The 24,665-nt window shown below is 37.9% G+C and overlaps 1 protein-coding gene across 4 annotated transcripts in view; it reads right to left on the reverse strand.

Moving 5' to 3' along the window:
- LOC134213608 (mucin-22) overlaps positions 1 to 24,665 on the reverse strand; it is a 171,598-nt gene that overhangs the window by 84,743 nt on the left and 62,190 nt on the right. The window lies entirely within an intron of this gene.

Raw genomic sequence — 24,665 nt, forward strand, 5'->3', positions numbered from 1 at the left:
TATTAAATATCAATAATTATAATTAATTTATTATATAATTAAGGTATAACATAAGTAATCACTCCGGAAATTTTATCAGGAATTTTTTCAAAGGTTTCTTCCGGAAGTTGTATCAGAAATTCATCCAGAAGTTCAATCAGGAATTCCTCCGGAGGTTCTTTCAAGAATTTCTACGAAAATTCCTCCGGAAGTCGCCTAAGAAATCCTACGGAAATTGTTTCAGGAATTCCTCTGGAAGTTCCTTAAGAAATTTCTACAAAAGTTTCTTCAGGAATTCCAACGAAAGTTGCTTCAGGAGTTCCCCCGGCAGTTCCTTCATGAATTCCTCCAGAAGTTCCTTTAGGAATTCCTTGGAAAGTTGCTCCAGTAATGTTTCTAGAAGTTCTTTCAAGAATTCCTTTAGAAGTTCGTCCAAGGGTTTCTCCAGGAATTCCTCAGGAAGTTCCTTCAGGAACTATTCCAGGAGTGTCTTGTGAAGTTCCTTCTTAAATTTTCTTCTCTTTCTTACAGAAATTTGTTCAGGTGTACCTGCAGGAATACTTCCGGCAGCTCTCTGAGGAATTCTCTAGAAGTTCATGCAGGAGTTTCTCCCGTAGATAAACCAGCTGAAATTCCTTTAGGAATTCCTCTGAAAATTGCTCTAGGAATTGCTCGAGACGTTCCTTCAAGTGATCTATGGGAAGTTTTTACAGGAATTTAAATGGAAGTTCCTTTCGGAATTCTCACAGAAGCTCCTTTAAGAATTCCTCCGAAGTTCCATAAGGAATTTCCTCGAGGGGTGTATGGGAATTCTTTAGGAAGATTTCTCTAGAATACCTAGAAAAATACCTCCGTAAGAATCAGCAGGAATTCTACCAGAAGTTCTTCCAGGAGTTCCAGAAGTTTCTCCAAGAGATCCTCGAGAAGTTATTCCAGGAATTCCTCCGGATGTTACTCTAAGAGTTCCTCAGGAAGAACCTGCAGCAATTCCTCCAGGAGTTCTTTGTGAAGTTCCTGCAATCATTTATCGGGATAATCTTCAAGAGCTTCCCAAGTAATTCCTGGAGCAGCTTTTCAAGGAGTTCCTGGAGGAACTTCCCGAGCAATTATTAGAGAAATTTCTCGGATAATACCTAGAAGAATTTATGTAGACTCTGTTCGATAGCTCGATAAGGACTGTGAATTGCACTCGTCGTGAGATTGACCGCCAGATAAACAGGGACACAGCACGTAATGTTATCCATTTCAATTTCTTCCTCTAGTTCAAATCCGATGACATTCATTCAACAGATATTTACACACAATCAACATATACTTTAATTTTCTTGAATTGAACGCTTAGAGTACAAACTTTATTGAAAACTAGCACAATTGAAACTTATAATAATTCAAATTAAATTCTACTAGTCGTTCACCACTTTTCTATTTCGGTTCGATGATAATGGCGGTGATGTGAAGGTGTCGCTGATATTGTGAGTCCCAACTCCGATGCTGCTCGTGTTAAATAGCGGGTGTCTTCATCTTGTATCAGTTCCCAGAAGAAAGAAGCGAATTTTCCAAAGGGCGCCAGGTTTGATTTAATGCACTACATCATAGTATGTGTGCATGCTGTGGGTTGGTCACTCTTCAAATGTAGATAGCGCGTTGCCTTTTCGCAACAGATTTGTGTGCGAACAGACTATTCCGGGGGGTCGTGGAGCAACTTCCGGAGGAACTTCTGGAGGAACTTCCCGAGGAATTTTTGGAGGAACTTCCCACAGAACTCCAGGAAGAATTCCAAGAAAAAATCATGCAGGTACTTACGGAGGAATTACAGAGAGATCTTCCGAAAGAATTCCCAAGTCCCTCTTGTAGAAATTCCTCATGGAACTTCGGATGAATTCCTAAAAGGATATCTGGAGAATTCCTGAAGGAACTTCACAAAGAACATTTGAAGGAACTTCCCGGGCAAATTCTTGAGCAACTTTCCGTCGATTTCTTGGAGGATCTCCCGGAAGAATTCCTGTAAAAGCTTCGGAATGAACTCGTGCAGAAAATTCTAGGGAATGCCTAAGTGAACTTCTGGTAGCACAAATAAATGACCTCCTGAAGGAATTTCCGAAAAAAATAATGGAGGAACTCCTGAAGGAACTTCCGGAGGGATTCGTAATTACACTTCCTGAAGAATTCCTGGTGGAACTTCCGGAGGAACACCCAGAGGAATTATGAAGAAATTTCTGAAGGATATTCAGGAGGAATTTCTGAAAAAACGACCAGGAACTCTTTCGGAAACTCTTACAAGAATACTTACAAAAGTTCCTCCAGGAATTTCTCGGAAAGTTGCTCCAAGAATTGCTAGGGAAGTTCCTTCAAATGTTCTTTGCGAAGTTTCTTCAAGAATTTTTCTTGATGTTCTTTTAGGAATTCCTCCAAAGTTCCAGGTGGAGTTTCTTCGGTTGGATGATCAAGAATTCTTCTAGAAGATCTCTCAAAAATTCCTAGGAAAATTTATTCGTAAGTACCTGCACGAGTATTTTCGAAACTTATTTAAGGAGTTCCTTGATAAGTTCCCCCAGGAATTCCTCCGGAAGAGCCTGCAGCAGTTTCTTCAGGAATTCTTCGAAAAGTTTCTTCAAGAGTTGTTCGGAAAGTTCCTCCAGGAACTCCTTGGAAAGCTGCTCCAGAAATTATTTGGGAAATTCTTAAAGAATATAATCGAATTGCTGCAGCTTCTTCTGAAGGGATGTTTGGAGTGAATTCTGGACGAATTTCTGAAGCAAATTCCCCAGAAAATCTTGGAGAATTACAGAAAGATTCCGGCAGGTGCTTGCGGAGGAATTTCCCGAAGAATTCTTGAGAGATCTTCCAAAAGAATTTCCATACATCTCTCGAAGAAATTCCCCATGGAACTTCGGAAGAATTTATAAAGAAAATTCTGGGAGAATTCCTGAAGGAACTTCCGAAGAAATCCCTGAAAATTCTTTAACATGACAACTTGAAGGAACTTTCCGAGCAATTTCTGAAACAACTTTCAGAAAATTCAGGCAGGAACTTCACAAGACATACTTGGAACAATTTCTGGAGGAACTTCCGGAAGAATTCCCGAAGAAACTTCCGGAGGAATTCCCGAAGGAACTTCCGGAGGAATTCCCGAAGGAACTTCCGGAGAAATTCCCGAAGGAACTTCCGGAGGAATTCTCGAAGGAACTTCCGGAGGAATTCTCGAAGGAACTTCTGGAGGAATTCCCGAAGGAACTTCCGGAGGAATTCCCGAAGGAACTTCTGGAGGAATTCCCGAAGGAACTTCCGGAGAAATTCCCGAAGGAACTTCCGGAGGAATTCCCGAAGGAACTTTCGGAGGAATTCCCGAAGGAACTTCCGGAGGAATTCCAGAAGGAACTTCCGGAGGAATTCCCGAAGGAACTTCCGGAGGAATTCCCGAAGGCACTTCCGGAGGAATTCCTGAAGGAACTTTCGAAGAACTTCCTGAAGGAGTTTCCGAAGGAATTTCTGAAGGTGCTTCCAGAGAAATTCCTGTAGGAACTTCTGGAAGAAATCCTGAAGGAACTTCCGAAGGAATACCCGTATGAACTTCTGGAAGAATTTCTAAAAGGGCTTATAGAGGAATTCCTGAAGGAACTTCCAGAGGAATTCTTGAAAGAACTTCTGGAGGAACTGCAGGAGCAATTCCAGGGGACACTTCCGGAGAAATTTTTATTCCGCCGCACCGCATGTACCTGTCATCAACGGTTTGACGCCACCACCGCTGGCTATTTTTGTCATTACTCCGTCGCCGATTAAGCCGATTAAATTTCAATCGGCGCATAGGTCTACGGCGGAACCGTTTCCGGGTGCCCCAAACATGACCAAAAAAGTTCTAAATTATTAGAGGCAAACCTGTGATTGTTCTATCTCGATCTGATATAGAAAAGTCGAAAAGTGCGTACAACTAATAAATTTTGTAACGAACCTTGAGTTATAAAACAAACTTCAAAACCGGTTTTTTCGGGTTCCGGATTCTCCCGGAAGAAGAAGAAAAGCAGAAGTAGAATCAAGACCTAAAAAATGTTATCCTACATTTTTGTCATGGAGAATCATGAAGTTTGATATGTCGCATGCTAAGTTTTTTTCAAAAACCGGATTCAAGTCTTCCACAGGATCTCCGGAAATGGTTCCAGGTGTCCCGGGATGTTTGGATCAAATGGATCAAAATTGATAGTAGGAATCTAAAATTAGTTTCAATATAACTTTCGACAAAAAAAAAAATGCCGATGATTGATGCTTCATGATACATGTCGAAGTATTCTGATATATGGCCTCAGTTAGAGCCTCGAAACCGGTTCCAGTGTGGCCATCATACTTCCAAATTCATTCAGAAGCATCGAAAATAAGTTTTCTTCACGATACGAGTATAAAAAGACGATTTTGGTACGAATAACAAACATAATAGTCAAAAATGTCCTAAATGGTCACCCGACAGGTTGTAACACAGTGTTTGGTAATGTCCAGAAACTAGAAGATATGCCTAAGAGAATGTTGAAAACGTGAGAAAATCGGTTACAAATTCACTGAGATATAGCCATTCAAAAATTTAGTTACAACGGTTTTCTGAACGAATGAATCCTAGTGTTATTAATATAAATAATTTTACTATGTGCGTCTTGAAAATCAAAAAAAAAATGCGGCCATGGAAATCGATAAAGAACTCAAAAAATCTACCGTAGGGTAACGATACCAATAGTGGAGGTATTAGTAGATCCACAAAAGAAAATATTTTTTAAAAATTGATAATTATTGAAAATATACAGTTTTAACATCTTAGCCAATAATTAAACTAATAAATTTCTGTGTCTGAAACTTGATTATGCATATGTACAACATGTGATAGATTTAGTTCGGAAAAGGTATTGGAGGGTAACCGCCCCTTCGGTGGGGTTTGATCCCACGACCCCAGTTCGCATGACAGGTGCTTTCCCTACTAAGCTACGAAGGACCTCCGTCGTCCACCGTCCACCGTCGTCGGGTACTGATGAAACCAAATTCCCAGCACCAGGTACCAGCCGATCTCTCGCAATACATTTTCAGAACTAACTCTCTCAAATGTATTTTTGTACACATGTCAACCAAGTATAATCAAGGCATATAGGCAATTAACTTTGAATGTACTAATAAATTTGCTAACAAAAATGAAATTGATGTCATTTAACATCAACAACTACAAAAAATTGCTTGCACCACTAATGGGTACACTGTTCCTTTAGTGGTGGTGAACATTAATTTTGGTTCCCATAGTGGTACAGTTGCACCACTATAGGTGCAAGGGAGTCAATTTTATTAAGGAAAATCATTGTTCTCAATAGTTTTTCAAGTGAAATCTTAGGATAAGTTGCATTTTACAGGATATTTAAAGCACGACGCATCAACTAAAATCATCGTAAAGTGTATAAATATGATAAATCTCATTAAAACCCTACTACTTCCACTACTCGTGCTACCTCCACTAAGGGTACGGTTATCCTATACCGGTAAACCTCAATCCAATAAACACACATTGACGTTTATAAGAACTTAAGTCACTAACAAATGCTTAAAGAGCATATACAATACACATCAAGTATTATTAATTTATTCATGTATTTTATAGATTTTTATTTACCTTTGTTCTATGAAAACACTACGGTCTTCTAATCAAGCATTGCAACTTACTCTACGTTGAGGCAATATCACGCTCTTGGATTTCTAACGAATGTAATAACTAACGAATCCTCTTCCTTCTAGGAAAATTTGATGAATTTCCAATACAGTATCCGAAAAGTTTATCGATTTGACTTGTTTTAATATTTATTGTTCATTTCCACCCCTTGACTTCCCAAAAACCACTAGTGAATGTTTTTTTTTTAAATAATGGTATTCAATACTTGGCCTATTTGGCCAGCTAAGTTCAGAGCATAGCGAACAAATCGTATTGAACGAATGAAATGATGAAAATCTGATCGAGCGTCTGTTCCCCTTATTGCCCTTATTGCCCTGGCTGAACATCGTCCAAATGCCTGCAAAAACTGTGATATATAGTTCTTCGGCAATTCAGCGAGTTGATGTAAAGCCTTGTTAGCCAGCGTGTTTGTAAAGATCATTGGAGCGAATGTTTGGAGGTTATCATACCATTCACCAGAACAGCGATATCACTCACGAGCTGGGCTGGAAATAGCTTCCATTAGTGATAGGTAATACAGAGATGCATGAACTGTACACTGGAGAAGCACTGATATTGATAATTCATTATGCAGGATAGCTGAACGTGAGTACGACAGCTGCTCAAGATAATGCCAGCAAAATCTGCATAGGATATTCGAACGAATGGTTGGCCAGGAGCAGTTTGAACCGACGATTGGAGAGCTCAGCCTCTTTGCTTGATGAATGTGAATGGCCTAATTGACTTCATCCTTTCCAATAACAAGACCACCACTGTCGGAAATATAGTTAACCTGAAATGAATGGCAATCAAAATAAAAACAGAATGTGGAGAAGTTTTCAATATCTCATGATGGTACGAGCGTTAGAGGTAGCTATTCCATCTACCAACATCACACGACAGATGATTCAGCAACCCCATCAAAATCAATTAGCCAGATTTGAAGTCTCAGGATCACCAGAAGGAAGAGATTAGTCCAAGTATTGAGAAGTTCAGCGCCCATCTGCTGACGACCTACCACTGATTTATTTCGTCGCTTCCAAGACGAAATGTCCTTTCGCGGCACTTACTTCCTTCCGTATCGGTACATCTGGAGATCAGTAGAACAGTAATGAATTTCGAATAAAAAAACAAAAACAATGTGGAGAAAACAAAACGTCACTTTGCTTGCGGAATAATGCACCAGTGCATTATTTCGCAAGGAAAGATGTCGGTTTGTGATTTCTTCACATCAATACGCCTGCTATTCCAAATTTTTCATTTTCCTTGCCAGCTCCGTACTGTTTAAGGAATATCAGCAGAAGAATCATTCCTTGACTGCTACTTGTCCTATCTATTTGCACAGTACTTTAGAAGTCCATACCACCCTTAACATGTGAGCTTCTGTCAGAAGCTAATGTGGATAATTCTCGCTTAACTTTTCAAAAGGACCTAAGTAACATTTGTTTCATGAATTAATTTGAGTACTGCAATCAAAAGCTTTCATGTTGTTCTGTTGATGGCACTATTCAAATTAATTCATGAAAAAAATGTTACTTAGGTCCTTTTGAAAAGTTAAGCGAGAATTGTATTAACGAGAAAGTCAAGAATGTTGTGCCGTGCGTAAATTTTTGTCAGATATAATAAAGAGGTTCATATGCTCATGAGTTTGGTGATGCTCTATTTGTTAAATAGTGGTTTGTGCAAACTTTTGCAAAAAGATAATTATTTTAGCACTACGAGTGCTGAAAAAAATAGAGTTTTGCAACGAGTTGCACACGCTATTTTTTGCAATGACGGAAAATGGGCTAAATGATAAATCTGTACAAAAATGCAGAGAATTCTCAATCAGATTCCATGTTATCGTGCCACATTACATAGCTCGGTGAATCATGAAGCTATAGATAAACCTGCCTTTGCAGAATTTTTATGTCCATCCTTGTGTCCATCAAACTGTTTCATTCATTACTACTACACCCAACTGAGTGTTATAATGGATTGTATGCAACTCATTATGTTGCATAATTATCATCAAAGCACCCGTTTCACAACACAAACTGTAGATCAGGTATTATGATCAGGAACCCAAGCAGCACACTTGTCATAGTAGAGTTTCTGTGACTCATTTATGATCAAATCGTGTCACATAAAAGTTGCAGCAACCAAATCAGTCAGAACTGTGCTGCTAGGGAATTGCAAGAAGGCTATTTGTACAAAATTTAAAATTGAACAAAATTTCTCAAAATGTTGGTGTTTGGCTTTACATTAGAAGATTTGAATAATAATATAAAAATCAACCAAATGCATTTTGATTATGTAGTAATGGACAAAATTATCCATATTTTAAATAACAATCATGATTTTTCTGTGTCCATTATTTGATCTCCGGGATTTAGGGAAATTTGAGTTTTTTCGATTCCCAGGATATTATTTCCGAAATCCCATAAATTCTAGAATATCCGGGACAAAACAAAAAAATTCACATCAGGTTTACTAGGAAGTGTTCTTTTCCTGCTCGAGAATATTATTTGTTTTGAGCGCTTAACGCCAATTTAGGTAATAAACCCATAAGATCTATTCACACTATTTACAAAAAAATTGTCAGACATCAATTGCTGGCGGAAATTGTTGCACGGCTTGCTGCAAAGGACGGGTTTCAGTTATTTGTTTAACAAAAAGTTATTGTCGGGCCGCCACCAAACCGGACAGCGCGATTGAGCACTCGCGCTGCGACGCGAGTCGCGACAATTTGAAATATTTCATTAGTAGTGCGCATCATGCACGAATGGATGTACTATCATGCGCACTAATCAGAAATGAGTTGCGACGTCTGATAACTGCAGATATTTCATTTTATTGAAAACAAATTTTCGATTTTCTACTATACACGGAATACTTTATCCGGCAATCGATCTCCGCGCGCAAATTTTCATTGCCAACATCGAACACATCGGTCATAAAATTAGTGTCAGTTTACTACGAGTAGGTACGCCAAGTAGCAAACTCAGCCAGCGATCACGCGACACATTGAAGCAGGAGAACTTCCAAGCCTTACCACTGACGAATGAACAAGCCAGTATGTCATCGGCCTAACAACAAGGACAAGCGGGCTGACAATAGTCATTTTCGTCGTATGAAGAAAGCGAAAAAATATAGTCTTCGTCATAACATTGCACGACGCAACACCTATTCGGATTCTTCACGCCGCATGCCTTCCACGAAGATAGTCGCTCAGCCAAAAGTTATGACGATTTTCGTCGTCACTTCTTCACATAATTGATTGCTCGTCATTATAGACGGACTGGTTAAAAACATAATGGCGTCTCAAATAAACAAACAGTAGGAACTTTGGTAACATAAATTCAAAACGCCTTCATGCATTACTTCAAATTCATTATTACGAAGGATTAATAAAAATCTTCGCATGGCAGCTGCCGCTTGAATATTAATGGTATGACGTCTTCTTTCTTGCTGTCGTCATGACGATTTGGTTGCACGACGAAAGCTAACGTCGTGTGCGTCATCGACGATGCGTGGATTAACAATAAAGAAACATCAACTCGACGCTACTGTGGCATTTCGATGACTATTGTCAGAAAAGATATTTTAGTTACTAGATAAAAGGCTCCCCCAGACCTAAGCGATTTCATCGCCGCGACGGCGACAGCTAGTCGCCGCGGTTCTATCGTTGGGTCGCTGCAGGCAATGTTCCATGTAGCCTTCCATACCAATGGCGACAGAATCGCAGTCGCCAAGCGATTAAATCGCGTCGCGATTGTCTCGTCGCGTGTGTTTGGGGGAACCTAAAGATTGTCGCTGTCGTCGCTGTCCGGAACATCTTTTGCTGGCGAGGATAGGGGAGCTAAATGTCAAAGAAGGAAAATCCATACGATTTGACAGGTATGTACCACACATGTTTCGAACAGCAGAACAAAGGGAACCGAAGCGACAATCTTTATCTAGTAACTAAAATATCTTTCATTGTCAGCCATGAGCCTAAGGAATAAGACATTCCTAAACGTGAATGTGTATTTTGGCGACGGATCATTTTACAAGCTGGGGCTTTGCAAAATCTACGGATCACTTCCGGCCGAATGGATGTTGGTAATGGTTGAGAGCAAGTTTCAACTCTTCGGCATTAGGGATGAATTTATTGTTGCTGCAACGACGGACGGAGCCCGAGCTATGCTGAAATTCGGGAGATTGTCCGATTACATCCATCAGTCAGTGGTGCTACAACCACGGGATTATCTTAGAAGTGTGTGATGTCTTGTACAAGGATCCACAATCAACCAATGCTGATGATTCAGATGACGATTATTCGGATGCTGAACCTGTTGGAGATGATGACTATGACTAGGGATGTGTTGTATCGAGCTCGGTTAAGTTTGCATTGTTTAGTTTCAATGTACATGTAAATGAAAAATGAATGGGTATGGATTACAGATTTGTACACCTCAAGATTTGGAGAAGTTCTTAAGCATTTTTCGAAAATCACCCAACAAAAATGTTATTCTTCCAGAAAAAATTATAAATAAATTCCACAAATCTCTTCAGTTGCTATTGGGTGTCAAATCGCGATGGAATTGAGTGTTTCATAAAGACTTTCGATTGCATCAAAGACGCATTGGCCGAAATGAGCCTCACTGATCTGATCTTGGACAGTGATCTTCATGTGGCGAAAAGTTTTTTGAAGCTCTTCAGCCAATCAGGCTTGCATTAGAAGCTCTGGACTGTCGTCATGCAACGTTGCTATCCGGAGAAGGAACATTGAGTTTTCTGTATTCAAAACTGAAGGCAAGTGACAGTAAATTCGGGCAAGACTTTTACGATGTCATTACAAAATAAATCAACGAAAGACGCAACCAAGAACTCGTGACAACATTGAAGTATCTTCAAGGCCTGTCTTTGTGTCAAGACCGGAGCTCGAACTAAACAGAAAGTTATGTCGAAATATGAAAATCTTGTTTGATGCGTTGAAATCAAGCAAGCCGACTTCGACAGACAGCGGACGCGGTGAACGTCTGTTTTAAAAAGCGCACTTTACTTTCCGACATAAACGTGAATGATATTTGTTTCTTGAAATCGTATTAAAAAAAATGATTAGAATTAAAATGGAATAGAGATTCAATTGGAAATATTTTCTATCTGACCGTTTTAAAATATGAATTTTTACTCTTGAATATTGAATGAAATCGTTTTCAAATCAAAAAATCTCGAGATATACCTACGAAAAAAATTATCCCGAATACCAGGACAACGAAAATGGTCTGGGAAATGGAACTCGAGTTGGTACAAAAACATTAATTTCATTGCAGCAGTTTTACACTGCTAAGAATCAGTAATAATAATCGCCCCCTGGTGCCAACCGGGTTGTTGTGAATAAGATACAGTGACCTATTTTTGGCACGCACCTTTATAATTAGAAAGGTAATAGACATAATTGCAAATTAATAATATCAGTGAATATTGTAAATAATCTTCAGTTTTTGACATAAAGCTCCATAAGCACGATTGTGCTTATGGAGCTCAATACCATTACCCACAAATACATTAGGGGTATTCACGTAGCGCTTGGTATTCAGTGTATTCCTTGTATACGTGGTATATTTAGCCAAATATTTACGAGCTGGTATTTCTTACAAAGGAAATCAGACTTACGCGACTGTATGCCGATACACTTCGATTTTGATGTGTATTTGTTTACACCGATTTAGAATACCATGTTCAAGGGTATTGATTTGATATTTTTCAGAAAATAAATAACAAACGTAGAATCTTGCTCTAAATAATCGAGGTTCGACAAGTTCCTATGTGCGTACCGGTTTGGGCTGTACATGACATTTGAACGAGGCTGCTTTTCTCATTCTTATATGATGCGTTTTAACAGGGGAAGTGAATTAAACAACTCAGTTGAGCTCAATTGACTTGCCAAAAGTTGAACATATTCAACTTTCTTTTCGTTCAGGTGAATTAAATAAAGGTGCTTACACGTTCAATTCGCGTTTAATTCAAGCGACTTGTTTAATTCACATATCTTGTCTAAACTTAGAATTACGGATAGCGCTAAATAATAGTCGAAATATATGTCGCATGCCTGCATAATCATCAGTCCGCTCCTTGCATCTAGAAGTATTTTAAATTATTATATTATTCTCATTAGCATATTATTCTCAAATAAGCTACAACCAAATCGTCCCAGACCATTTGAACAATATGCAATTATTCTCTCTTTTCGCTATACTTTGACATAAGAAAATATAGAACAGATAATTTTGTTCATTTACACATCAATATACAGAGTACACTGCGTGGAGCATTCACATGAAAGCAGTGGTAAACATTTAGCAAATACGCCTTGGTAAAAATACCACCCTACATGAATACCCCTATTGTTATTAACGGTCAGTGAATGGTTATGCAGGATGCGTTGAACGCGTATGAAGCTTTATGTATGACAATCGCATTCACAATAAATCCAATCTGAAGAAGACACTTGTACGTCATGTATTTGCTGGGCCGATCATTTGTTTACCGGAAAGATGGGTGACTTTAAAACAGTTTACAGCAATAAATCTCTTATTAAAAAAAAAAAAACAAATTGAAAACCGCCTGGCAGCTAAGTGTTCGTTAATCAATTCTACGGGTATTAGCTACGAGGTTTCTAAGCTAACAGGATGATACTTTTATGTCCAGGTAAGTCGAGAAAATTTCCTAAACCGGACCGGAAATTGAACCCACTCACCTCTTCAGCATGGTCTTGCTTTGTAGCTGCGCTTCTTAACGCACGGGTAAGGAAGCCCTCAACTTCTAATATTATTATACTGAAAGAAAAACTAATAGACGTCCAATGGCCACACATAAATGAATTCAATATCCCCCCAGTTCAAGGTAGAAATCGAACATAAGGAAAGTCATTGAATCGATCAGCTTATTCAAAGTCACTTGTTGCAAAGGGACACGCACATTGCCATTCGCAAGTGGCATCAAACCGGACGGAGGGATTCCCAAGCTGAATAGGCAATGAGGGAATTTTTAATGAGCGGATGACGTATATCTCCTATCCTGCTACCACCATTCCGTCCACCCCATACTCCCCACGTGGTTGTCGGTATTTGGGTGAAATATCTTACGAAATTCCTTGTCAAAAGGTTTCACCCCGCTTCAGCGTAATTGTCTGCTGCAGCTGCGGAGCAACTTGCAACAGTCCGTCGACGATTCAAGCACATCCAAGTAACCTTTTTGACGATTGGCAATCTGCACTCTCTGAGTAGGCCGCTTCTGCTCTGATGCCGTTTCGAGTCATTCGCCTAGCAACCAACAACAGCGGATAGCGAGCGAAGTAGTAACCACCCCGGCTCGGCCGGTGAAGTATAAGTGGCGAACAATTTTTCGGGGGTTTGCATTTTTTCTGGTCCGCCATGCACATCAAATGCATAATTCATGTGCATTGGGGGCTGCCTGGCATCACAGCAGCAATCACCGATAGCGCACTTCAATGGCACTCGCGCTGCAGCTCAGTAATCGCCCCGACATGAAGTGGAAACTTTTCATAGGAATCATTTGAATAAATCAAGCCAAAAATTGAGGGAAATAACAAATAATGAAATTTTAAAATGTTCTGATTGTATTTTTGAACCCTTAAATGCGCAATGTTGTTTTAAAACAACAAACCGAAAATTAGTTTAATGTTAATAATTTTAATGGTAGTTTACGCTAAAAATACTTTCGACGATTTCTAAAAAAATCGCCTTGCGCCTTTAAGGGTTAAGTGGTGCTATATTGGAATTCGAAAACATCTCAATTATATATAAGAAAAATTATCACGTTAACGTAGAACTACGTCTATGTTCTACATTAATGTACACTTCGCGATTATGAAAATCGAAAATAAAATATGATAACTTCAAACCTTTGCGTACAAATCGTTTTGGGTTGTTCTTTTGTTTGTCTGTAGTACAAATAAGTATCCATGAGTTATGTATAAACAAAGCAGAAAATATGATTTCGTATCAACAACATCAACGATATATAAGTAATCTAACGTAAAAATAATTCATATCAATTAAATGTTTAACTGTTTGGTACATTATTGCGGATAAAACTAATAATATCGGTTTCGATTTACCTCATGATTGTTTAAATTGCCCATTGCAATCCAATTTAGAGTCATACAATAAATGAACTTCAATGCAGAAACATAAGAAACGCAATTTCGTAGAAAAAATATTTTTTTAATGGGTTACTTTTATTTCACGAAGGGACGTTCATATTTTAGTCCTTGCTATTGCTAGGCAGTGTGGGGTTGATAGGGGTTCGACTTTTCTTCCATTTTCGTGCATGTTGTTGTGAGCTTTCGGTGCAGTCTGTATGACAAAGTTAGCGAACTACCCAACAACCACCCAATGATAATCAGCCGACAACAATCGTATGATGAAAACGAAAATGCCGGTTGTTGAACAGCGGTAAAACTGGGTTAATCGTGGTAAAGTGCTTTGCTGGCTGACTGTGTGTTGGTGTCCACACAAAAATAGGTGAATGCATTTTTGTTGGCTAGTTGACGAAGCGTGAAATTTATCTATTACTGTTACTATTATTTTTATACAAATCGAGGAACGATCAGCGTGATCCAATCTAGAAGTTTGTACACAATAAAATGATATAAACATTACACATGGGGTTCCATTAGTTATGTGATTGAATAACACACATTTGATCTATGAATTGCACATTTATAACGGCATAAAAATATAGAAAATAAAGAAAATTATCAAGTTCTTTTTAGTGGAATGTCTACTCTTGTCATAAGGCGAGTTAGTACTTTCCCGTTAGCCCATCAGTTGATTGTGACTTTACAGATAAGTATTCCGACCTAAACAGCAAGGCTGTCTTTAGTGTCTTGTACTTGACTCGATCCATGTTGAAATTGTTGAAGTCAAAATACGTAGCTGAGAAATTACAATCAAGTGGTGGAATTGTGTAAATGGGATGGTACTAAATCGTTTTATTACAAGCATGGAAAAGAAAATCGTCTGATTCGGTGTCTAAGCAGCAGAAAGCTTCTATGTAGAAATATAAACCAGCAATAAAATCGAGCTCATATTTTAATTAAATTGTGTGACTTGCGAATTGTGAACGCAAACATTTCCAAGAATCTTCCGAATTTTTCACCATGGAAACATTGCCATCTACCGAAATATTCATTTATTTCAATCAATGAACTCACTTTTGCACGGCACCGCTTACTCATCTATATTCTGATTTGAACCAGATTTTGGGATCTTCCTGCTCTAATTATTCTACTAATTATCAAAACCAACAACATACATTCACCCCAATCGTATTTGTTTGTTTTATTTTTCACAGCCGTATCATTCGATATCTGATGATGATCTGATTTCCTTCATTTACACCTACCGGTGTGTAGTTGCATTAGCGGTCATGTTTCATCTATGCTTGGATGTGACATGGAACCAGAGTACTAATTTGTCCATAAAAAAAACCAAAATACAGAGCTTTTTTTAAATATTTTTGGTGAACTAATCATCAAAAATGTAAAAAATTGTTTTTAGCTCAGTAAATTTATTATTATTTTTTTAAATGTTGGCAAACAATACATCGTCCACTGAAAAGAAATGGCGGCTGATATATATGGTCATAACAGCCAAAATGCATTCTTTCCAGTTCATTGTTTATGTTTAACTTTGTTTATTTACAGAGAAAAAATCACATGAAGGATAAAAATTGACATTTATGGCAACGGAATATTTGGATCTTCAGAAAGTTGTCTGAAATTTTTCTAAATACAATTTAAGTTTATACATCAAGTTGTCTATTAAACTTTGAGTATTTTTGGAGGCTTAGCCTATTGAAATAAGGCTTTCAAGCCTCTTAAAAAAAGGTTTAAGCATCTTAAAAGGAGGCTTCCGAGCCTCTTGAAAAGAGGCTGTCAATCATCTTACAAAGTGGCTTCCGAGCTTCTGGAAAGGATGCTTCCGAGCACTTCGGAGCCTCTTCAACTTTACGAGCTGCTTGGCATGAGGCTTCCGAGATAATTGTAAGGAAATCTTCTAAATTGAAGACTTCCGAACCTTCAGATTCTACTTTCTAGTCACTCGACGTTTTGTCCTTTTAATCTTTCGTTTTATAGCCCTTCACACACTGTGCTGGGTGTGGTGGCAGAATTCAATAGGTTTTGATATTATGAATTCCATGCATATTGTGAAAGGAAATCGGAAATAATTTCACATCAATTCATACATTTGTTGTAGGATATCCTCATTTATGGAACTAAGGAGATATCTGATACGATTTGTGATCAATGAAATCTGCTGAGCGAAAACTTGGGCTGAAAATTGGTGATTCTTTGATGGCGCTTGGTGTGATTTGGCAAAACCCCGGGCAAAAGAAGAAGAAACTCACTGAATCGAAGAATTTTAAGCTATTCCAAATATTTAAAATTAAAAGGCATTGTGAAGTATCTCTTTTATATTCTACAACATACTAGCTTGAGATCTTGTATTTCAGTCGTTGCGCTGGGAAAAAAAAGTTTAGCAAATAGTTTTATTTCTGGTCTATATGAAGATAAATAAATAAAAATTGAGATACGACTTCAGCATTGATCAGCGTCGTAACAGATACGGGTCGGAAACAATTACTGTCCAGAATTATTAGTGTGGTAAAATTGATTTCAAACTTCAGCATTTAGCAAGAAAAGCGGAGTAATGACATCCAGTTATGATTATGGAAATTTTGGTGCACATGTTCAGGGTCCTCATTCACCATTCTGACAAATCCGACAAGTCACGACATCTCAACACTACTAGAGGAGCAGTCGCCACAGAAATCCATTTGTTTCTTGCCTAACAGGACATTTTTCTAAATCTGCAAACTGCGGCTTAATGGGATGACATTTCGTGACATTTTTGTAATTTTGCGTTTATGTCTCACACTTTGTATTTAGAACAATGGTCTGTTGGATAAAGTTATTGGATCTTTCATGTGTTGCAGGCTCATTAAAAATTTCGAATTGTTAATAACTTTTGCAATAAATTGTTAGCAAATTAGCAACAGCAATCACATGACACCGAAATGACTTTAACATTGTTTCCAGCAATCCGAAAATTTAGACGTCTGGAAGATCAAGTTGAACAAATCCGTTATTTGTTCGACAACAAGTAGATGAAATACCTTGATGAAGGTATTTGGAAACTCATCAAACCTAATACATATGAAAATTATTTTAAGCTTTTAGTGGAATGTATTTACTTGTCATAAGACAAGTTTGTACTATTCCATTTAATTCCACTACTTTATTGTATCTTTGACAGATACGTATTTCGACCTCAGCAGTAAGGCCGTCTTCAGTGTCTCATACTTGACTCGACTTTGTTTTGTGTTGACACGGTTTTTCATAATCTTGTACCACAGTCGTTTCTCATCCTTTGAATGTGCTGCTGGTTGCAATCAGCCTTTGTAAGCTAGGTCCCGATCAAGGAAGATGTTCACTGCTCGGCAAAAAGTTGATAAATACGTCGGCGCACTCTAGAATACAATTTCTGAAGTCTACAAATGGCGCCGTATGTATGTAGTTGGTTATATGGAAAAACATTCTCAACATTGTGTTGTTTCCTAGCGCTCTAGGACGAGCTTATCTGCTTCATGATATAACTACATTCAATGCATCCCTTAAAAATGTCGGCAATCAGAACAGCCCGAGTGGATTCTCTACGATGCCGAAAGGGTAATTTGGCAGACGTTGTAATCTGCGCTGCAGATTCAATTCTGACTGATCCATTGAGATAGTTGGGGCGGAGAAGTATTCCAAAAATAAAGGCTCCCCCAGACCTAAGCGATTTCATCGCCGCGACGGCGACAACTAGTCGCCGCGATTCTATCGTTGGGTCGCTGCAGGCAGTGTTCTATTTACGCTTCCATACCAACGGCGACAGAATCCCTGTCGCCAAGCGATAGAATCGCGTCGTGACTGTCGCGTCGCGTGTGTTTGGGGGAACCTTAAATGTACCAGGGAGCAGTAAAAGGACTTCAGATAGTGAATGTCGGTAAAGTCCTTTGTCATCCGGTAAGTAAATCCAAGGGTCCTAGAGACTTTATCCACTACATACGAAATATGTAACTTGTATGTTAATTGAGAGTAGAGAATAACTCCCAGGTGCGTCCTGCGATCGATGATTGTGTTTAAAAATTCATAGTCAAAATTATTCGGGCCTTTTTTTCGAGTGGCGGCTCAGGCGGAAGCTATGAACAAAATAACAAAACATGTTATGGACTTGATTGATATAAGAGATAAAAGAACAGGCAACAATATCAAACATTTGTACCGAAATATCTTTTAAATATCATGATGTGTAATGGATAAGAACAAGCTAATGGCAAATGTTATTGATCATTTCTTACAAATAGTATAACTTGATGTCATAATGATATTTTAGTGCTAAATATTTATATTGTCGTCTGATCTTTTATCTCTTATATCAATCATGTCTATAAATCATTTTGCTACTAATCAACATTTGATATTATTGAGCTATTTTCGTCTACTCGGGGATAATTGTCGAATATATTCCTGAACTCACCACCGTTCGGTTAATAATGTATCAATTTGAGAATGATAGAAGTTGATTTTGCAAAAGGTCTTCGATTGGATTAATCTGGGGAAAAATATTAAGATCGTCAGCGTACAAAAGTCGTGGACAACTCCATTCACGTAATTAAAGTACAGTAAAAAGGTCAAAAGGGTAGAACCTGGCCTTCTTGTGGTACTCATGATGAGGCTAGAAAATCGTGTGATGAGTTATTCCTCAATAATTAGGAGTTTTCTAGCATGAAAAAAAAAACGGCCGCTTGAGCACGGCCGCCTGAACATAATCAGAGGTGGGGATGGTTAACTCGAGATATGCTTCTTTCTGCTTGATGAAGGAACTCCATCAGGGCCAGGGTTGACTTTAGCTGATAAACGGCAATGGAGATGTTGTGGAGAGTTGTTGTCAATGTTTTCCAGGGATTGTCAGATTCTGAGACATTATTCGACATCGAATAGTTGTACATCGATAAAAATGTCCGAAAATTCAATCACAAGCAGGCGACAAATATTCTTCGGGATATAGACGCTCTTCCCATGCAGCTCTGAAGACGAAGGAAGGTCGGATCTTGACAAATGAATCTCCAAAATGTTTTCTGATGCGTTTTGAGTTTCGCTTGAATTTTTTTTTTAAATGGAGATGAGAGTAGCATGTTCGACTTGATGTAAACTCGTGATTCAAACTCGCGTAATAAGGACGAACTTTTAATTTTGAAAACCATATATCTCTGAGGTTTTTAAAGGTTTTTACTCGGTCCAGAGGTGAACCAGCCAAGAGCTGAAAGCCTCTTTAATAAAGAAGAAAAAAAAGGTTTTTACTCGGAATTTTCACTAAAATCAAGGGGAATAGTTGGAATTCAAATAAGTCCAAAGTAGATGTTATAGATCCTCCAAATTGTTCTGGAATTAAGGTCAATTGGTCTACCACGTCAACCACACCTGGTACCAATCCGAAAGCAACCCAACATGTCCATACAAGTCTCTGAAGCTCTTAGGAATGATTGGCAATTCAAATCGGGACCAAGTAGATGTTCTAAGTTCTTTAAGTTGTCCTGAAGTTCAGATCATTTGATCCATCAAGTCAACTAGGCCTGGTGCCAAACTTATAGGAATCCAGCATGTCTATATAAGTCCCTAGAGCCTTTGAGAAAGCTTTATTAGTCAAATAAATCCAAAATATACGTAAGACAGCGTAATATGCCGAAAATCAGGCTTACAAGGAGGATTTTCAAGATTTTTACAAAACACACATAAAGTATTCAGAACTTTATTGCTTTATTTTTTATTCCATCATAACAAATTTATAATGTGTGTTCATTGTTTTCGACACTGTGCGCTTCGAGCATCTTCCACATCTTCGATGCGGGTTTGATATTGTAAGTTTTTGCACATTAGGAGCTTTAAGCTTATCACATTTCTTGCAATTTAAGCTTATCACATTTCTTGTATCCTGAGAATGATTCCAGACATAAGCTATAAAAAACATAGTATTAATGTAGTTTGTAGATTTTGTTACCTAGTATATCATTTCGTTGGATGTAAATTACAATGTCCAGCACTAAGGATAGCGCAGGAAAAATATCATATATGTGGAGTGAATTGAACATTCGGTAGACCTTGTAAGCCCGATCTTCAGCATATTGCGCATGCCTTAGGTAGTTAAAAAAATCAATACTTCCACTTGAAATTCGAAGCACATCACACAAATTCGAGTTAATAAAAATCAAATACAAAATACAAATATTGCAGAAAAAACGACATGGTTATTGAAGACATTATCTCCAGAATGTATTGGAATTCCAATGACAACCTGCCCGCTTGACTTACCCCGGATAGTATTTTTTAATGTGGCATAATTTGCTTCCATGAGTCGATATCGAGTCATAGAACATCGGCTCATGGAGGTTTGACTGTAATACATGTACGGATAATTTCCTAAACTCTTGTGAATGCTTCACTATTCAAATAACTTCATAATAGAAGTCCTTGGTTCTACAGATTGTTCCGGAGTTGAGATCAATTGGTCTGCCAGTTCGACTATGTCTGGTACAAAACCAAAAGCAACCAAGCACGTCCATATAAATCCCTATAAACGTAACGACTGATTGACTATTCAAATAGGTCAATTGCAGATTCTGGAGTTTAGATCATCTGGTCTACCTGCTCAATCAAGACTGGTTCTAATTCGAAAACAACCCATCATGTCTACATCTCAGAGCCTTGGCGAATGATTCACGCCTGGTACCAGACTAAGACGTGCTGGGATTCTTGAATTTATATGGACTCGCTGGGTTGCTATAGGTTCGATACAAGGCGTAGTTGACTTGGTAGACTAATTGAATTCAACTCCCGGACAATTTGCAGAATTTAGAACATCTGCGTTGGCCTTATTTGAAAGATGAAGCATTCGCATGGGCTGTAAGGACACGTTTGGTTGGTGTCGGTTTGATATTAGGCGTAGTTGACATGGTAGACAAATTGAACTCAACTCCCGGATAATTTGGAGAACCTAGAACATTTGAGTTGGACATATTTTAATGATGAAACATTCGCACGGGCTCTAGGGACTTATATGGACTTGTTGGATCACTATAAGTTCATGCTTCAGGAATATAAAATTTTAATTTATTCAGAGCAACTTCACCACAATCTGCCAGATGTATTGGAGGCCTAAAAAAGTGTTTGTAACAGTATTTGCACAAATCTCATACAACTGAATCATATTGAAAAGCTCTGTGCATACGGGCTGTTAAACAGACTTTTAAATCCCCAAATATGACCAGTTTTATATATCACTACCTAAAATTACGCTTTTGGGCCACCTAGTTTTCTCAACCATAAAAAGGGGGGAGGGTCCGGAGGGAAGGGTTTGCATGTGCCTAAAAGAACAACTATAATTATGTTGTTATATTCGGCTTTGCAGTCCAAGAACTCGGTCAAAACGATAATTTTATGTTTGTCCCTACGTTTCGGCACTGATTAGTACCATCTTCAGGGGAGACTAGGGGATAATTTAATTTGAAATTTTTGAATACAAAATTATTTGTTTTTTTTACAAATTATGACTTACATTCATGAGTTTCGTTCGTCGACGGACAAACATAAAATTATCGTTTTGACCGAGTTCTTGGACTGCAAAGCCGAATATATACAACATAATTACAAAATATTACAGTCGAACACTCATCTCCATACAAAAGAACAACTATTCCCCTCGATTTTAGTGAAAAGTCCGAGTAAAAACCTCTAAAAACCTCAGAGATATATGGTTTTCAAAATTAAAAGTTAGTCCTGGGCATTTACTGGTTAAAGGAAGTACATATCCGGTACTATGAATATTTCCATAAAGCGACTCGTGTAGCGGTTTTCAGTTTTTCCTTTCCATCGTATGCCATTAGGATGGGAATCTCGTCTGTTTACCTATTTGTGAAGGTGAGTGCTGGATACTCGATATCGCCGACTATCTATACTGCCGTTCTACGCATAATTGTCCCATGTTACCTTTGATGAAAAAATCCAAACTCGAGTCAATTTGTCCCACCAATTAAAGAATCGATTCGATCTTGAAATTTAACAAATATTTTTGGGATGTTATGAGCGTAGGCAACACTTTTCCAGGACATAAAACGAATCCATACTTATTTAAATGGTTTTCGGCTCTATTATCATCAGACAACAACTTCATTTTTTCAGTGGGACAAATTGACTCGAGTTTGAAATTTTTCATCAAGGGTAACATGGGACAATTATGCGTAGAAGGGCAGTATACGGGTCAGTACTACGACGATACTTCAGTAGGGGAAGGTGGGTAGACTTGAATGACCTTTATGTGGTGAGTAATTTTTTGGATTAACAACCTTATTTATTCTGCAGGACGGTTTGTATGGTTTGACCTCCCTAAAGATTTTTCTATTTGCCACGCAAAATTTGAACAACTGATCATAACAATGACCAAATGCTTTCGTTTTTTCACAGCACAAAGCCATAAATATGCTTAATGATCTGTCCTGATGAAAATGTCAACATTCCATTTTTAGTTTTAGGATATTTTGATTTGAAGTTATTGCCTCAATATGGGGACACTATTGATCCCTCATTAGTCACCCATACTTAAATTTGGCTGTTCTCAGACTTCTATTTTTTGTAGATTTGATAGATTTGATGAAGGGTTGGCAGGAAAAATTATTTATTGCGTAGATATCATAAAAAAGGGATCAAGTCTCCCCAAATTTTAAAATTGCATGTACTGTCGAATTCAATAACAAAAATCGTTCATGTATACGCACAGCAAGTCGAAAATTCCGCGTATTTTGAAGGAAAAATATTTTAAGAATCTGAGGGCACTTTCTAATTTTATCGAAGACAGTTCTCGGAGAGGGATCAATTTCCCCTGAATATTTTAAGGTCGATTTTTGACAGCACTCCAAAAAATCGATTGTGTATCAATAACAACAATAATTTAAAGATTGTCATACATCAGTAAAGTTAAATACTAAATTTCTTAGAGAGTGTGTGTGGAAATCGCGTATGTTTATTTTTTTTTGGGTGTGATACATCGGAAATCAGAAAAGGGGATCAAGTCTCCCCAGTCTTCCCTAATCATAAAATTGTACTTTGCAGAAATGGGACAGTCGTCAGAGCTATTTTCCAATCCTTCAGGAATAGATGCAACTGAAAGATGATTTTTGATCAAGGGAGCTGGTGCCATGTAGACGGGACTTGCAAAATGTAACGTCATCTGCTTTCAGGCAACCGCTGATACGAACTGTCAGTTGCGTCCAGCAGCTTTTTGCGTAAAAGTTTTTGTATCCCAAATCAAGTATGTATTTCGCATGATGTTTGTACCACGAAGACTTCTTCATTTTGAAGAGTATTCTAAAACAGTCGATACAATCCGATACAATACACTTTTATTGTGCTAACAAGAGCCTACAGTTGAAATAGTGATAGTAATAAGCTAGGATAATAAGTAATTGTGAAATAGTTGAAATTCGATGGTCAACTGTGATGAAAAACAGAACAAGTGTCAAAACAAATAAAAATATTTTTAATTCTATCCCTTAATTGTAACTTTCCAGATACGTTTTTGAGCTCAACAGTAAGGCCGTCTTCAGTATCTCGTACTTGACTCGACTTCGAAGTCGATGGGATAGTACTATAGTTATAACTCGTCTTAGACAAGTAAAGACTTTACATTGAAAAGCTCAAACTAATTTTTTATATCAAGACAGAGTAGGATTGCCAATCCAGAGATGGCGAGTTTGATTCTCGGTCCGATCTAGGACAATTTCGGGTGGGAAGCATTCTCGACTCCCTGGGCATAGTACTCCATTGTACTTGCCACATAAGACACACACTAATGCAATGACGGGCATAGAAAAGCTTTCAAACTGAGGTAATCTTAATACAACACTAAGTTGTTAAGCAGGCCAGTCTCCAGTTGGAGGTAGAACCATAGAAGAAGAAGAAGCGTGAAGATAGTTTTTTGATCTAGTACCTATTCTATGCAATGAACTCTTAACCATTTATCCATAAAAGCCTAATAAAGCTTAGCCAGACCGGAACGGATGGGGCCATTATAACTTTTCCCCACAAAAAAAAGCTAATATTTGCAACACCTCAAATTGGTCGCATCCGCATCGATGACAACCGGCCGCGACCGGGGTAAAGCCATTAGAAAAGTGAAAATATAGGTCAAACACCGTTCGTTTCACTATGCCAACTGTTATCATCGGGGTGATATTATAGAACACGGGTAGACGGAAATCCAACGCCCAAACAACGCATTAGCGATACAACGAAATGGGAAGCACACTCTATTTGGCAAGCGCGAATTGTTTTGCCGCAATAATATCGAAAGGTCGGTAATCCGTGGGGATGGCGAAAACAATTGTATTTGAAACGCATTAGACTCAGCATATAAAAGTTGAAATTTTTGAAAATAATATCGGATGAAGTACATTTATAATAATAAAAAATATTGCAGAATATGCGGCTTTGGTACGTCAGAATATGCTTTGTTCAAGAATTATTTGCTTTACTTAAATATGTACTATAATTTAAGCACACTCTGTCTTATAATCGAATTCCAAAACAAAACCTGCCAAAGAGGTTAGTTTTACTAAACATTTTTATTTTTATAAAGCTTTATTAAGGTGTTTTTTTCAATTCTAGATTAAGTTGATTGATATTTTATTTTATTTTTTTAATTTTTTTTATTGAGAAACATATGGGAAAACTAAACGTTTCACTGTTGAAAGAAAACTTTCTAATCATAACTTAGTTTAGGATTAATGAGGTATATATCTTATAGAATGTATTTAGTTTTACCTACAAGTTTTGATTTTTTGAGATTGGCAAAACCGGGCACTGGCTCAATGGATTCCAAAACTAGGCTTTGACAAAAATGACTCTAGAGATACATAAGTATTCTAA

The sequence above is a fragment of the Armigeres subalbatus genome, chromosome 2, assembly GCF_024139115.2.
Source record: "Armigeres subalbatus isolate Guangzhou_Male chromosome 2, GZ_Asu_2, whole genome shotgun sequence".
NCBI lineage: Eukaryota > Metazoa > Arthropoda > Insecta > Diptera > Culicidae > Armigeres > Armigeres subalbatus.